The following is a 17500-nucleotide window of genomic DNA, read 5'->3' on the forward strand; positions in this document are numbered from 1 at the left end:
AAGAGGGGCTCTGACCAAGGGGGAGGCTCTGGTCAAGGGGGGATCCAGCCAAAGGGTACAGAAGGGCACAAATGAAGACACACTGAAATACCAATCACTGAAGAATAGAGCCAAAAGGATGACCCAAAATAAGTCATCTTAAATAACTTACCGAGCTCTACAGAAGGTACTAAAAACAATATGCTCTAAAATTTACTGAGGATATGTTACAAAGAAAATACTCTATAGGATGTACTAGAAAAATAAACTTCATAAGATTTACCATAAGAATAAACGCCAAAAGATTTACTATACAAAAATACTCTACAGGGAATACTGAGCCTAGAGGATACACTGGAAAGCAAAGATTATGTACTATCAACACACTCTACAGGACCTAAGGGAAAAACTGGATTGTATAAGATGTATTAGAGAAAAAAAATGGATTGTATTGAGTTTATTAGAAGAAACAGCCGCCATAGAATGTACTGAGATAAAAAAAAAAGACTGTAGGATTTACTAGGAAAAATATATAACAGAATTTGTAGGATATATTAGAAAAAAATAATATTCTATGAAATGTACTAGAAAAATGTTTCGTAAGATATATTTACTAGAAAAACCTACAGGAAGTATCAGGAAAAGCACTCTATAGAATGTGATAGCAAAAATACTCCATAGAATATAAGAGCGAAAATACCTTTAGAATGCACTAGAAAAAGAACTATAGAATGTAGCAGAAGAAAAAATAAAATGTACTAGAAAAAAAAAAACAGTAGAATGTACAAGAAAAAATACAACAGGATGAAGTAGAAAGTCAGATTAACACTACAGGCAATGCAAGGTGTAGGATGTAGAAATTAAACCAAGAATTTTGCAAGGTGTAGAAAATCCTGAAATCCTGAAGTTGTAGGATACAGAAAAGATACGGGATAGATTTTTTTTTTTTCAGGATGAGGAAAACCCTGGATAGTTTTTAGTAGTAGGATGTGGAAAGAATATATTAAAATCCAACATTATTTAAATACAGGAAAGCATGAAAATCTTAAGTTATAGGAAGTGCAAAGGATACATTAAGGTACAGTCTCGTAGGATGTAGAAAATTATGAAAGTCTTGCTGAAATATTGAAGTTATAGGAAGTACAGAGGATACATTAAGGTACAGTCTCGTAGGATGTAGAAAATTATGAAAGTCTTGCTGAAATACTGAAGTTATAGGAAGTACAGAGGATACATTAAGGTACAGTCTCGTAGGATGTAGAAAATTATGAAAGTCTTGCTGAAATATTGAAGTTATAGGAACTACTTAGGATATATTAGGGTACAATCCCATAGGGTGTAGAAAATTATGAAAGTCTGGAGTTAGAGGATGTACAAAGGATATATTAAGACAGACTTACGTACATTCAAATCCTGAAATCCCTGTGGAAAATATAAATAAAAACTGGAAGTGAAGTTATAGGATGCGTCATATTCAGGCTGTCACAGGATGCAGAAAATTTTGAAACTTCTTTTTATCATAGGATTAAAAAATTATAACATATATATTTCCGTAGGATGTATAAAGAAACCGATGAACATTCGTGAGACGGTTGAAAAATTTTCACATTTTTTTAGTGAAGGATGGAGAGAAGAGTATTTCCAGTCATTCATCTCTTTTCTGGTCAGCTCTGGAAATCCCTGCCTGCTTCTGTATTTCCTCCTTCCTATGACTACACTCTTTCCACAGGGAGGTTTCAAGACCCTTATCGTCCAGTTGATCCTTTTTGAAGAGCATTTTCAGCCATTCATCTCTTTTCTGGTCAGCTCTGGAAATCCCTGTCTGTTTCCGTATTTCCTCCTTCCTATGGCTACACTCTTTCCGCAGGGAGGTTTCAAGACACTTATCGACCAGTTGATCCTTTTTGACCTTGTTTTAGGGGGGCTGGTACTCCTTAATACGTCTTTTCTTTTTTTTTTTTTTCACACCTATTGTTGCCCTTAACCATCGCCCCTCTGATATATAAAAAAAAAAAAAAAGAAAGGGAGCTAGTGTCGTGATTGTCATTATATTCCACTGCTGTTTCCTTTTCTTTCTTTTTTTTATATATATATGAAGGAAGCTGGTGGGTCAGTGGTACAAAAACTACAAAATAAAGACCCACATAACTTCCAACCACCAAAATAAATACGAAAAGTGAACTAAAGATGCTCTATAAAAGAATAAAACATGAACTACCGAGATAAGCCATTCTTTTTTTCTTTCACTGCTATAAAACCCCGCGATCCTCTTACCCAAAGGAATTTTATATGAAGTTAACAATGACCACAAGGAACAGGAGTGAACTACGCAGAGAGAGAGAGAGAGACTTAGAGATAAAGAAAGAGAGAGAGAGAGAACGAGAGAGAAACCAAAGAACACACAGAAGGAAAAGCAAGCACAGAAATAAGATGAAGCTGTTGAATCCAAGAGGCAGCCGTGAGGAGAGAGTAACACTACAGCTTACTAGACTCCTACGTGACCTTGCTGGAACCTCCCCCTGAAGGTGCTCAAGTCGTAGGGAAGGCTGTGAACATGTTAAGGCGTGGCAGGGGACACAAGGACAAGGGTCAAGGGGATAAGGGGACACAGGAGGGGCAGTGATGGAAGCCTCGGGTTGACTTGGGCATGAAGGGAATGAGATGGGCACGTGTGGGGAGACTTCTTCTTTTTCTTCTTCTTCCTCTTCTTCTTCCTCCTCCTCCTTCTCCTCCTCCTCCTCCTCCTCCTATTTTGTGTTGACAGGATGAGTTTCACGTTCCTCATCCTGAAAATTTATCACCCAATCACGACACTTGCAGGAGGAAGAAGAGGAGGAGGAGGAGGAGGAGGAGGAGGAGGAGGAGGAGGAGGAGGAGGAGGAGGAGGAGGAGGTGTTGTTACATGTCATTCGCAGAAGGTTTGCCTCACCTCGCGTCTCTTCCAGGAAACCGCCACCACCATGTCCTCCTCCTCCTCCTTCTCCTCCTCCTCCTCCTCCTCCTTATCCTTCTCCAACACCTCCCCATTATTATCCTCGTGCTACTTCTCTTTTGTTTTTACACGGGTAATTTTATCAGTTTCCAGCTCCTTTTACTCCCTCCTTCCACTCATCTACTCCTCCTCTTCCTTTTTGTCCTTCTCCTTTTCTTCTTATTCATCTTCCCATGTAAAATTTTCATACTATTTGTTTTCACTTCAGCATTCCTGCATTCCTTTGTGTTCGAATTTCAATCTGTAAGGCTACAATAACGAGGGGCCCAGCACACCGCCCTGCCGTGACACAGTGCTGCTGAGGGGGTGGTTGGTCACGTCACACTCCCAGACACCGCTAGCCACCTCAACACCACCACCACCACCACCACCACTACACTAATAATCGAAGCGGACTTAAGACATATAAATGGTAAATAAGGCATACATACTCCACTAATAATTTTTATGAATACGAAAAATTAAAGAAAAAATGCACTTAAAGAGAGAGCAATAATTCAGTTCCACTTAAAATAATGATTCTCGTGAAGACCAATAACACGAGAGAGAAAAAAAAGGCATTTAGTTCATTAATAATTCTTGTGAAAGGAGACATAAAGATTAAGCTTCTCCAACAATCAACTCGACAATTGTATCTGAAGGAATTCTGGGAAACTAACGGTGGTGGTGGTGGTGGTGGTGGTGGTGGTGGTAGTGGTGGCCATTTTGAGAACCAATGATTATTTGGAAACCGTGTGGCGTCGTGTTCACAAGTCAACACCAGCATCACAACACCATCACGTCGGCTACTCGTAATTAGTTCCACGCCAATCCACTCATCACACCGTTAGTTATCTTCACACTTATAAGCACCAAAATATTAACTCTCCTATCCAGGGAACCATCTCGTTGTAGTGACCCGGAAAAAAAAAAAAAAAAAAACAGAAAACCACGAGAACTGTCACGATAGACGCACGCAGGGACAGAGAGGAAAAAAAAAGAAAGAAAAAAGAAAGAAAATAAAAGAAAAAAAAGAAGGGAAAAAAACGAAGAAAAAAAGTGTCTTAACTATTACAAAGGACACAGAACAGAAAAACAAGACAACAAACTTAATTTCTTAACTCTTTCACAATATGTACATAATCCACGCCAGTAAAAAGGCCTCTATACAAAACATTCACACCCACATACAAGAAGGACAGACGGTTAAAAAGAAAAAAAAAAAAAAAAAACTGCAGTGCCTGGCCATTCCAATGCTTAGACGCGGCTGTGGAACCAGAAGTGTCTCAAGAATAGTTTATGATTTAGGAACCGAGTCGAGCAACAGTTTAAGCAGTTGATCAATTAACCCTTTCAGCACCAGAGACACTTTCTAAGCTTGACAAGATCACCTGTTATTAATCATGATAAAAGTAAACGGAGACACAATACAAGTTGATGATTAGCAAGAGGTAACTTTTAATGCCATCACTGCACCAAACTCATCTTATAACGCACTTTTATCATGGTACCAGGAATGAAATTGAGCTAACGTGGTGCTCAGAGTATTAGAGAAAGCCGGATTACAAAAGAGTGGAGGGAAGGGGGAGCAAAGAGGAAAAATTAACATCTAAAAGACCAAAAACTCTGTATAAGTAACAGTGAGAGGACTAACGAGGAATATTGCTCATGATAACAACACACTAAGGCAATTGGAATCTGTACTAATGGATGCTGAAATGCTTTGATTGATCTCCGTGAGGCCAGAATGAAGAAATGGCACCTTTTCCCCCTTCCCCCCAGTGTTTGATAATCCCTTTGGCTTTCTTTATTTTGGGACTTGTATCTCAGTAGGCCTATTTTTTTTTCTTCTCTCTTTCTCTTTCTCTCTCTTTCTTTTTGCCCTAAGCCGGTGTCCCTCTTTAAAAATCCTGATCAGAGGGAATTGATAGGAAAACTAGAATGATTTTTATGTTTCGAGATTATTAATTCTATGGCAAAATATTTCGTCTCCTTCAGTTGTTTACAGAGATGGCTAGTTTATCTATTTTTTCTCTTTTCTTTGCTTTTTTATTCTTTTTATTTTGTTTGTTGTCCGTTTTGTTTATTTTTTTGGTTTCCTGGATGTCTTTCTTTTCCTGTTTTTTTTTCCCCTCTCTCTCTCTTATTCTCTGTCCTTCTCTTCTTTTTCCTCTTCCTCCTTCTTTTTTCTTATATTCCTCCTCCTCTTTGCCGTTATTGTCATCTTCACATCATCACCATCTTCATCTCATACTTCTTTTTCTTCTTTCTTCTTCTTCCTCGTCCTTTTTCTCTTCTTCCTCCTCTTCCTCCTCCTCCTCCTTCTTCATCTTATCATTATTATCATCTTCACCACATCATCACCATCTTTGACTCACATTCTTCCTCCTCCTCCTCCTCCTCCTCCTCCACCACCTCCTTGAACAAAGACATTTTTTTTTTTGTCATGCGTGAAAAAAAAAAAAAAAGATATTTGTCTTAAGAATTTAACCTTCAGATATAAACAGTCTGGTGCACTTCCTTCCTTCTTTCCTTCCTTCCTTCCTTGCTTCCTTTCTTCCTTCCTTCTTTCCTTTTTTTTTTGTTACCACCGTTGTTATTGCACATTTTCTGGAAGCCTGTCAGATTCTTCTTCCTACTTTTCTTCTTCTTCCTTTCTTCCTTCCTTCCTTCCTTCTTTCCTTCCTTCCTTCGTGCCTTTGTGCCTTCTCTTCCATTCTTCCCTCGTCTTTGTAATGCAGTCAAGTGGGAAGAAAATGATAATTGTTGTTTTCTCCTTCTTATTCCCTCGTTTATTGTCGTTTCCGTGTCTCTCTTTCGTTTATCATTCCCTATTATTGCTGTTTCCTCCTCCTCTCTACCTCGTTTATCACTCCCTGCATTTTTTCTTCCTTTTCTCCTCTCCTTCCTATCCAGAAAGTGACGGGAACTCTTCTGTGGGATTATTATTGTTTTTTTTTTCTTTTTTTTCCTATTCGTGTATTATTTCCTTCGTTCTTTCTCTCTTCTTTCCCAAAAACATCATGGATAAAAGTGAGGAATTATTTTGAATGTTTCCTCTTTTCCTCTTGCATTATCATCACCTTTCGCCTTCCTCCTTTACTTTCTTGGTTTGTTTTGATTTGTTGCTTATTTACCAGTTTTTTGTGTTTCTTTTTTTTTCCCTTTTTTCTTCTTTGTATCTCCCTGTTTCTATTTTCCTTCGTTTTTTTTTTTTTTGTTTCCTACACTCAAGACTCCTGGAAAAATAAAATCATGTTTCAACAGAATCTAAGTTTATGTCCTGGGTTTTTTTTTTTCCTCTTCCTTCAAACTTCCTTCTTCCTTCTTTCTTTTCATCTAATCATCACGTTCTTGGAGGGGAAAACACATGTAAAAGAAACAAGAATCCATTCCAGACTTTCCCTCCTTCTTTCCCTCGTAAACTACAAAAATCATGTAACTTCAAAATGTCTATCGTTTTTTTTTTTCTTCCTATATTTTTATTTTAAGTCTTCGTCATTTCATCAATTACACAAAAGCCTGACTTCATTTCTTCCTTCATTCCTTCTTTCTTAAAACAAAATAAACAATAACAGTGTAGTTTTAAGTTTCCTTCCTCCTTTACTTCTTTCCCTCCCTTATTTTCGTCTTTCTTTCTTTCCCCTTTCTCGTTTTCTTCCTAAACAAAATATTCAAAGACAAGAAGGAAAATTTAGTGTCTTCTTAACTACATGTAAAGATTGCTATTAAATGTTTGGTTATCATTATTATAACAACAATAAATATTGTTATCATTATCATGGCTATCATTATTGTTTGTGTGTGTGTATGTGTGTGTGTGTGTGTGTGTGTGTGTGTGTGTGTGTGTGTGTGTGTGTGTGTGTAACAAACTGAGCAAGAGAATCGACAAAATCAGTGAGAATAACACACACACACACACACACACACACACACACACACACACACACACACACACACACACACACACACACACACACACACACACACACACACACACATCTTGAGAGAAGTAAATCAGATAAAAAATAAGAGAAGAAAAGACAAAGAACACAAGAGAGAAGAATATGGAGGAGGAAGAAGAAGAGGAGGAGGAGGAGGAGGAGAGAAGACGGCTGACGGAGGGAGCCACTATCCAGCAACGGTTACTCCTACTCCTCCTCCTCCTCCTCCTCCTCCTCCACCACCACCACTACCACCACCACCACCACCACCACCTCCCCCTCCTCCTCCAACGCCTAAAACGATTTACCCCGTTTAAATTTCGAATGAACTCCCCTACCCCCCCTCCCTCTTCCTCCTTCCCCTCCTCCCCCTCCTCCTCTGAGATATCCGTTCAGGAAGAAGAGTCGTTTTTCGGAAATGAAGAGGCCGGTTAGTGAACAAATAAGAAACGTTATAGCGAAATGTAATGTGAAGGAAGGGGAAGGAAGGGGAAGGAAGAGGAAGGAAGGGGAAGAAACGATGGGTAAGGAAAGGGAGGAGGGAGGTCCAGGGAAGGGAAGATAAAGTTAGTATATTGAAGGTAAGACTAAGAGGGGAGGAAGAATGTGGAAAGGAGAGAAGGGAAGGTATGAAGGGAGGAGGGAAAGGAGGAAGAAGAGGAAAAGAAGACAGGATGATGGGATAGGAGGAAAAGAAGGGTAAATAAGGAAATGGGAAAAGAAAGAAGGGGAGAGGAAGGCATCATGATACTGACTCTCTCTCTCTCTCTCTCTCTCTCTCTCTCTCTCTCTCTCTCTCTCTCTCTCTCTCTCTCTCTCTCTCTCTCTCTCTCTCTCTCTCTCTCTCTCTCCTCCATGGCAACGAAAAGGTCACCAAGACGAGTCACACACACACACACACACACACACACACACACACACACACACACACACACACACACACACACACACACACACACACTACGTGACCAAGCACTCAAAATGGCTGACATGCATCCAGCCAGTCGCCCGTTATCTTCTGCCCCCCCACCCCCACCACACCCCCACTCTCACCCCTCCCTCACACTCCCCCACCCTTCACACTCACATCCCTCATACTCCTTTTTTTTCCTCCCTCATCTTGTCTCCCTTCGTCCATCTCTTCCTCCTCTTCTCGTCTTCATCCTTTTTTTTTTTTCTTATCAGTGTATCTATCCCTAGTTTTCTCTCTCTCTCTCTCTCTCTCTCTCTCTCCTCTCTCTCTCTCTCTCTCTCTCTCTCTCTCTCTCTCTCTCTCTCTCTCTCTCTCTCTCTTTTCCTCTTCCTCATGATACTCCATGACACGTCCCTCTCACACAGACAATCCCTCCCCTTCCCCTCTCCATTTCCCCCTTTTCCCCTTCCATTCCATCCCCTCATTTTCCTTTGGACATATCATGACATCCCCTTCCTATCCTCCCCCACCCCCCATGACACGTACATGATCCCCTGTGTTAGTTACCCCTTCATCCTTCCCCTCCCTTTCCCCTCCCTTTTCCCCCCTTTCATTTATCCATTTCTCCCCACCCCCATCCATGTCCTTATACCTGACACGCTCTACTGAAGGTGCCACGGTGTTTGAGTGTATGGGGTGTTTGTTTGCAGTGCCTTGGGACAGTGCCAGGGTGTTTGCTGTGACTATAAGTGTTTGGTCTTGCAGTGCCTAAGTTCTGAATAGGTTTGGTGTGGTTGGATTTATTTATTTATTTATTTATTTATTTTTATTTATTTATTTTTTTTTTGGTAGAGTCGTGGTTCAATTTCCCTCAGCGTCTTTTGGTTTAAGTTGGTTGGTTTGATTTTTTTTTTATGGTATTGACTGGTTGATTGGTTGACTGACTGCTTGGTGCTTGGTTGGTTTTATTGTTATTTGTTTATTTATTTATTTATTTGTTTATTTATTTGTTTATTTATCTTTAGTTTTCGTGGTCAGATGTTTCGTAGCGTCCCATATGCAATTTGTTTTCTCTCTCTCTATTTGATGTTTTTTTTCTTCCTCTATTTTATGTTTTTTTTTTTTTTTTCCTTTTATTCTTGTCTTGTTCAATTATGTCTTTTCTTCAATCTTGTCTTTTCTTCAATTTTGTGCCTTTTCTTCATTGTCTTTTTCTCCAATTTTGTGTCTTTTCTTAAATCTTGTATCTTTTCTTCAATTTTGTGCCTTTTCTTCATTGTCTTTTTCTCCAATCTTGTGTCTTTTCTTAAATTTTGTGCCTTTTTCTTCAATCCTGTGTCTTTCCTTAAATCGTGTGTCTTCTCTTCAATCTTGTGCCTTTCTTTTAAACTTCTGTCTTTTTTTGCAATCTTGTCTCTTTTTCTTTGTCTTTTTTTTCAGTCTTGTGTCTTCTTTTCTTCAATTTTGTGCCTTTAATTCAATATTGTGTCTTCTTTTCATTGTCTTTTCTTCAATCTTGTGCCTTTTTTTCTTCAATCTTGTGCCTTTTTCTGCAATCTTGTCTCTATTTTCTTTGTCTTTTCTTCAGTCTTGTGTCTTTTCTTCAATCTCGTGTCTTTTTCTTTATTCTCGTTCCTTTTCTTCATTGCCTTTCCTTCAGTCTCGTGCCTTTTCTTCATTCTTGTTCCTTTACTTCAATTTTGTGTCTTTTCTGGAATCTTGTGCCTTTTCTTCATTGTCTTTTCTTCAATCTTGTGTCTTTCATTCAATCTTGTGCCTTTTTATTGTCTTTTTTTCAATCTTATGTCTTTCCTTCAATCTTGTGCCTTTTTTTTCATTGTCTTTTCTTCAATCTTGCATCTTTTCTTTAATCTAGTCTTTCTTCACCCTTCTTTATTTTTATCCTTATATCTTTCCTTCTATCTTAGGTTTTCTTATCTACTGTCAATCTCCTTATGAGAGTTTCTTGAGAGAGAGAGAGAGAGAGAGAGAGAGAGAGAGAGAGAGAGAGAGAGAGAGAGAGAGAGAGAGAGAGAGAGAGAGAGAGAGAGAGAGAGAGAGAGAGAGAGAGAGAGAGAGAGAGAGAGAATACGAAGTTCGGTAATCAACTTTCCTGAATAACTATACTACACTTCTAACGTTTCTTTCTCTTATTACATTGATATTCCATTTTTTTGTTTTTTGTTTTTCGTTTTTTAGATGATTATACCACAGTTTTATTTTTGTTGTTGTTGTTGTTTTTGTTATGTCTGCTTCCAGTGCCCCCTAAAAAGTAAATAAATAAATAAATCACGTTTCCTTAACTTTTTTTTTCTTTTTAGCAGTAACTAAACGTAAACTTAATTATATACAGTTCACAGTATCACATGTAAAACTTAAGCAATACATTATCAAAACCTTTCGTATCTTAAATATGCCTTTCCCAGCCTTTTTCTCGTCCCACTTCTGAATCCTTCCACGTAAGAGGGACACTGGCAAAGGGCAACAAAAAGGGAAAAAAAAAAAGAAAAAAAAAAGACAAAGCCCACTGAGGTGCCAGTCCCTAACGAGAAACCCAAAAGGATTATAAAAAAAAACTGGAGGATAAGTGTCTTGAAATATCCCTTCATTATTAATCTCCTTTCCCTTTGTCCTAACCTTCCTACGCCACCATTTTCTTTCTCACCTATTCCTTTGTTAACCCTTTCACTTATATGGCACACCTGTCTTCTACTACTAACTCATTTGCGACATTCTTTCTTGTTGTACAGCCACTTCCAAACATTATACTGGCTAAAAATCACAAAATCTATTCTTTTTAATCGTCTTCTTTCTTGTAGATGCTCATAAAGATTCCATACATTACTTCTACTGCTGTGGATAACTGCATATCGAGCTGAAAGGGTTAAAACTACCTATTACTCAATTACCTCAGAGAATGGATCAAGGAAAAGTTGTTGGTTGTCACTCCTCCTGATGCAGAAGAGTGTTAAGAAGCGTTAGTGTCTAGTTGCCTTAGTGTTGATGTTTGCAATGAGGGAAGCAGCAATTAGTCAGGCAGTTCAATATTCTTCTGCCTTCTATCGCGCCCGTCACGCCTCGAAAACAATAATTACGGTTTCAGTTCCTTGTGCTTTAACCCTTTCACTGCCAAACTAAATAATCCTTAAATGCATATAACTTTTGAGACACTGGTTTTGTGGTAAACATTTTAAAAATAGTTTGTAGCGTAAAAAGACAAAATTAACTTTGTTTTCTCTGCTTTCTCTCCTGTGTCTCTATTCCAACAAATTTTACATGGGTATGAAGTTTAAGGGAAGATAACTGTAGCAGTGTGGTATAAATTAGAAACTGAAAATCGTGAGGGTATATATTTATTTATTTTCTATGTGTGTGTTTTGCTCACGAGGTAAGAGTGATCAGTCAAAATACAATAGCAGTGTATGATTTTTTTTTCGTGCTTTATACAAGAAATAAACATGAAAATCGTGCCATAAAAAGGGTATAGATTTTTTTTTTTTTGTACTTTGTGTGATGTAAAAGTAAAAAAAAAAAAAATCGTGACAAATGTGTATAACTTTTTGCATATCATATATGAAGAAATGGTGAAAAAAATCGTGACATACAAGTTTGCAGATTTTTTTGCTTTATATATAAAGGAAGAATGAAAATCGTTGACATAAAACTCCACAAACTTTTTTTTTTGTGTGTGTGTGTGTTTGTGCGTGTGTGTGCCTTGTATATGAAGCACAAGTGAAGAAAAAAAAAAAAAGTAAGTATAATATTTGAGCCCATTACATTTATACATCCACTAACCCTTTCCTTGCAATACGAAACAATTAACAGCACCAGAAGTAACGCACGAAATCTTTATAAGCATCTACAAGAAAGAAGGGGATTAAAAAACAACTGATCTTCCCAGTTTAAAGATTAGAGGCGGCTATAGAACAAGTCAAGATATCTCAGAGTGATTAGCAATAAAGAAGAGAAGTACCAAGTGACAGTTAAAGGGTTAAATTTTCACCACTCCCAAAAGTCTAGCGTCCAACTCAATTAAGTCAACCCGCATCCACCACCTCCGCCTCAGCACCGCCACAGACACTCAGCCACAAATAGAAAGCCAACGAAGATACAAAGGACAGTAACCGAGAAGTGTTGAATGGACCAAAACTGAACCGCGGGCAGCCTAAATAAAGCGCCAACACTACACACCTATCAACGAACTCGAAATGGTGCCAGCAAAAAAAGAAGAGAGAGAGAGAGAGAGAGAGAGAGAGAGAGAGAGAGAGAGAGAGAGAGAGAGAGAGAGAGAGAGAGAGAGAGAGAGAAAAGAGGTCCAAGGAATTATCCCAAGTAGATGCCAACGAAAGCAGTAATATTATCTGCCACGTGTCAGCCAGACTCACAGCAGCACGTTGAACTAACAGTATCAGCAGAAATAGTCCCAGAATATAAGATAAATCACAGGAATTGTATACTAAAATTCGCCCCCCTCCTCTTTTTTTGTGGTGAGACAATTAGCAAACTTTTTTTCTTCCCTTTTCCTGATTCTTTCCCTTTGTATATCACACTGCAATGGCTCAGCGGCACCTTGAACTAAAACTATCAGTAGAAACATTCACAGAAAGTAAGATAAATCACGGAAATTACGTACTAAAACCCCTTTCCTTCTTCTTTCTTTGTGGGGGAGACAATTACCAAACATTTTTTCTTCCCTTTTCCTGAGTTTTCCCCATATATCACAATCCAATGTCTTAGTGGCACGTTGAACTAAAACTAACAGCAGAAATACCTAAAAGAATTACATCACAAATAAGTTACACAATGAATGCCCTTTTCTCTTTTTTTTTTTTTCTTTCTATGGGGAGACATTTAGCAGGCTCTTTTTTCCTCCTTTTCCTGATTTTTTTTCCTTATATATCACAATCGATATCCCATTGGCGCATTGAATTAAAACTAACAATATAAGCAGCCCCACCAAAACAAGGTATACAGGAATTATATAAAAAAAAGATCCACATTAGTAAGAGAAGCGATGATCAAGGACAACAAAAATTATCAAAAAAATGCCCACTTGAAGGTACGCACCACCACAGAGCACAGTTAAGAGGAAAGCCCCTGAGATAACATTGTGACGTGTCTTGAAATCTTGAAACCTTGTGAGGGATGAAGGAAAATTACCCCCCTTGACCTGACCTGACCTGACCTGGGCTGACCTGGGCTGACTCTGTGACTCCGAGACGAAAGAAAAAGGAAGAGTCAAGTAAGAAAGGAAATATGTGGTAATATATATAAACTATCAGACTATTTATTAATTTTCCCTTTTTCTCCTTCCTAATCATACATTTTCTATACACATTTTCTCTCTCATTTCTTCTTCTTTTTTTTTTTTTTTTACCACCTAACTCACCTGTACACAAACCATTTCCAATAACCATCACTACCATCACCACATTTTCCCCTTCCCTCATCTACCTACCTACACCAGTATGTTCATCACACGCCCTCACCCACGTAACCTCCCCTGGTCACGCCCCCTCTCCTCTCCCCTCCTCTCCCTACCTGGCACGCTCCCCCCCAACCCCCACAGGTACAGCGATGACTAAGAACAGCGTGAGTCAGAAAGCTGGGGTGCGTGTTCGTGGTGGTGGTGGTGGTGGTGGTGGCAGGGGACATGAGATAGCAAGGTTCACAGCGCATGACGGGAGGTGGAGGCTGCCATGCTGTGTTGCTGTGTTGCTGTGCTGGAGCTGTGGTGGTGCTGGTGGTGGTGGTGCTGCTGCTGCCACCACCGCCGCCATGACTGTTAAATAACGACGACTTGCATGCACGCCGTGATGTTTGAATTTATTTGTTTGTTTGTTTGTTTGTTTGTTTGTTTTTGTTTATTTTGTATGTCCCTGTGTTCCTGTTTTATTTTTTTACTGATTTCTCTTTTTTTTTACTGACGGTATGAATGTATGTAATTATTGATGATGGGGAAATGTAATACATACGTAAACACACACACACACACACACACACACACACACACACACACACACACACACACACACACACACACACATTTTGAACACTCGTATTTAGACACTTTTCCTATTCATATGTCCAGTACTCTTCCTTCTCCTCCTCCTCCTCCTCCTCCTCCTACTACTACTACTAATAATAATAATAATAATAATAACAAAGAGGCATTCTCAATAAGGGAGGGCCAGGGTGTCTGTCAGGGTCAAGGTAGAGGGGAGGGGGCACCTATCCTGCCACCAAACACCTCACCACTTCACCTCCACCACGCAGGCAACAGTGCATCACCTGGTGGACTTATCAGGTATAGGTAATCATCTTTCACCCCCCCACACACCCTCCCCCCGCCTCCTCCAACAGTCAGTTAGTCAGTCAACCATCTTTCATGTACACCATCCCGAAACAAACAGCCAGCCAGCCAGTTAGCCATCTTTCATATGCATCCTCACCTCTTCCATTCTTTTTTTTATTTTTTTATCGACTACGCTGTCTCTATAAAGAAATATTAATGAAGTAAATGGTAATAGAAAATGGAGCCTCTCTCTGTATTGATAACTTATGCTACCTTCCGTCCTCACTATAAAGACAAAACCCCTTTTTTTGATTACTCACGCTGCCAACAACAACAACAACAACAACAACAACAACAACAAAAACTTCCCTTTACTACCGACTAATTATGCTTATGTAAAAATAGATAAATGAAAAAGAAATAATAAACAAAGTCTCTCTTTTTATTGATAGTCTAAGCTGTCCCTTCACGTAAACACTCGTCCTTTTATTGATCAGTCATGGTGGCCCCCTTACAAATCCCCTTTTTTTTTATTACTTATTATGTTGTCTTAATAATAGTAATAATAATAATAAAAAAAAAAAGGAACAGCACTTCTCCTTACTGATAATTTCTGCTGTTCTCTTTTATCAGTTAGTCATGCTGTTCCATAAAACCTCTTCTTTTTTTTTTTATTGCTGATTAAGTATGCCGTCTAATAATAGTAATAATAATAATGATAATAATAATAATAATAATAATAATAATAATAATAATAATAATAATAATAATAATAATAATAATAATAATAATAATAAAAACATACATAAAATAGTCCCTCTCTTTATTATCTGCTTCCTAAAACTTCTTCCACTTTTATTGCCTCGTTATCTTGTTCTCAAAAAAAAAAAAAAAAAAAAAAAAGTCTCTGAAATGCCACAAAATTGCTGCCTCGTTATACTGGTCTCCTTATGCTCCCCCTCTTGAAATGCTCCACTTAAATGCTCCTCTCATTACCGTAACCTCCTTCACACGCCCCACCCTTCTCTCAAATGCCCCCCTCCACTGTCAAAATCTTCAAACGTTCTCTCTGCTTCTCGTCCCCCTTCCCCTTCTCTTCTCTTTCAAATGCTCCGGTACCATAATGAAAAACCTTGTTAAAACTTTCTCTCTTCTCTCTCTCTCTCTCTCTCTCTCTCTCTCTCTACTAAAACCTCCATACACGCTCCTTTCACCTCCTATCCCTCTCTTTAACGCTCTTCTATTATCAAACTATCTTCCTCTCATTCCCCCCTCTCTCAATATGCTCCCCATCTCTTCTTTATTAAACTTCATACATCTTCAGACATGCTCCTTTCTGCTCCTGATTCGAATGCTCCCTTCTTCACGATAAAAAAATTAAAAAAAAATCTACAAATGGTTTTCTTCTCATAATGCCTTGCACTTATTGATATCCAACTCCTCCTTTGGTCTCGTACTCCTTCGACCTCTTAAATGTTGTCTTCACTCCAATATCAAAGATTCCTCGACACGTCTTCAGGTACGACTCCCTTCTTCTTCAATCTCCCAAATGCTCCTCTCTTCATTATCAGAAAATCTTGTACAAAACGCTACACTTTCAAATTACCCACTCGTCACTAGCAAAACATTTAAATATTCACTTCTTTTTTTTTTTCTCATTCTCCCTTCTTCTCTAGTCCAAATATTTCTCTCTTCACTATAAAAAAAAAAATAAAATGCTCTTTAAACTCCCCATTTTCAAATACTCACCCATCACTATCAAAAATTCAAGATATAACACCATTTTCTTTTTCTCACCCATTTCACCATCACAGCCGCCACCCCCCCCCCTCTCCCCGTCTAATTACTCAAACCTCCAAGCACCATTCCTCCCAGCTCCCCCATTTCATCTCACCCATTTCCCTTTATCACAGTCATTAAAATACCCCACCCCCTTCCCCCCCTTCCCATTTACTTCTCACTATTCTAGACACCCCCCCCCTCCCTCTCCGCCCCCTATCCCCCCCTAAACCTCGACTCTACCCCCTGCTGAGCCAATTCCAGACTGCCCCCTCCCCCTCTCCCCCCACCGCTTCACCACTGCCACCCTAAACCCCCCCCCCCACCCTAACCCCCGTCACCTCACGTCTCTTTGCTGTTTAATATCCTGTGTCTAGACGTATCTTCTCTCCCTCCCCCTCCCTCCCTCGAACAGTCCCCCCCATGTCTAGTCACCCCCACCTTCTCTCCCCCTACCGTGACTCACCAAAATCAAGGCAGAATCCCTCCACCACCCAACCGTCACTGTATCCCCAACCCCCACACACACCTCCCCCAACTTCCCCTCAACATCCCCCCCTCTTACTCTCAGCTAGTGGGTAAGAGAGAGAGAGAGAGAAGAGAGAAGAGAGAGAGAGAGAGAAGAAGAGAGAGAAGAGAGAGAGAGAGAGAGAGAGAGAGAGAGAGAGAGAGAGAGAGAGAGAGAGAGAGAGAGAGTTTTAATGGACTGTAGTTTCTGTATTTTTATTATTTTTTTGTTCCCTTTGTGGGTTTGGATATAAATGAAGGAACTCTGACTGGTCTTCTCTCCCTCCCTCCTCCTCCCTCCCTCCCCTCCTTCCTTCCTCGCTCGCTTGCTCGGAGAAGAAAGTTGGTCAGTCACGTGAAATAGGGTTACTTTCTCCATGGTGTCAAGACGTGGTGGTGGTGGTGGTGGTGGTGGTGGTGGTGGTAGGGAGATGCTGAAGTTTCTACTGTAGGACGATATGGTGGTGCTGAGGGAACGGTTGTGGTGGTGGTGGTGGTGGAATGGAGACTGCAATGGATAGAAGGCAGTGGTGGTGGTGGTGGTGGTGATCATTGGTAATTACAGTGATGATAGGGTGGAGGGGAAGTGGTGTGGATTATTAGTGGTGGTAGTGGTGATGTGATGGGTGACACCTGACGAGGCCGGCAGCGAAAAAAAAAAAAATATTATCGAAGGTTATAACACTCTTAGACTAATAGACGCAATGTGATGGTGGTGACGGTGGTGAGGGTGGGGGTTGGTGAGGATGACTAATGGTGATGGTGGTGACGATGAGTGGATGAAACAGTAACGGTTAGCTGTATTAACGGCCTTAATTACCGGAGGAGGGAATAGGGGGCTGTTTGTATAATCACATTCTTAATCACTTCACACTCTCAACAGGACAACTTTCAAAGGCTGGAGACGATAAGTAACGTTCCCAAGGGTGATTCATTTACTTACATCGTACTTATTAAACTGTCACTAAAACCACGAAAACACCATTGGCCACCACAGACAACATGCACAATAGTAATTTCCTCCTTAACAATCCAGCATCCTTACCAAACTGTCACTAGAACCAAGACAACACCCTTGAAAAACAGAAATGGACTCCCAAAGCAGCCATTTA

General features: G+C 39.6%; 1 long non-coding RNA gene across 1 annotated transcript in view; it reads left to right on the forward strand.

Annotated features, from left to right (window-relative positions):
* The first annotated feature begins 2643 nt into the window (after positions 1–2643).
* The window catches only part of LOC135115277 (uncharacterized), a 33167-nt gene continuing 18310 nt past the window's right edge, over positions 2644–17500 (forward strand). Inside the window, exon 1 of the long non-coding RNA XR_010275929.1 lies at positions 2644–3762. This is a non-coding gene — a long non-coding RNA (uncharacterized LOC135115277). The remainder of the gene's footprint in view (positions 3763–17500) is intronic.

The sequence above is a fragment of the Scylla paramamosain genome, chromosome 29 (assembly GCF_035594125.1).
Source record: "Scylla paramamosain isolate STU-SP2022 chromosome 29, ASM3559412v1, whole genome shotgun sequence".
In the NCBI taxonomy this organism is placed as follows: Eukaryota; Metazoa; Arthropoda; class Malacostraca; order Decapoda; family Portunidae; genus Scylla; species Scylla paramamosain.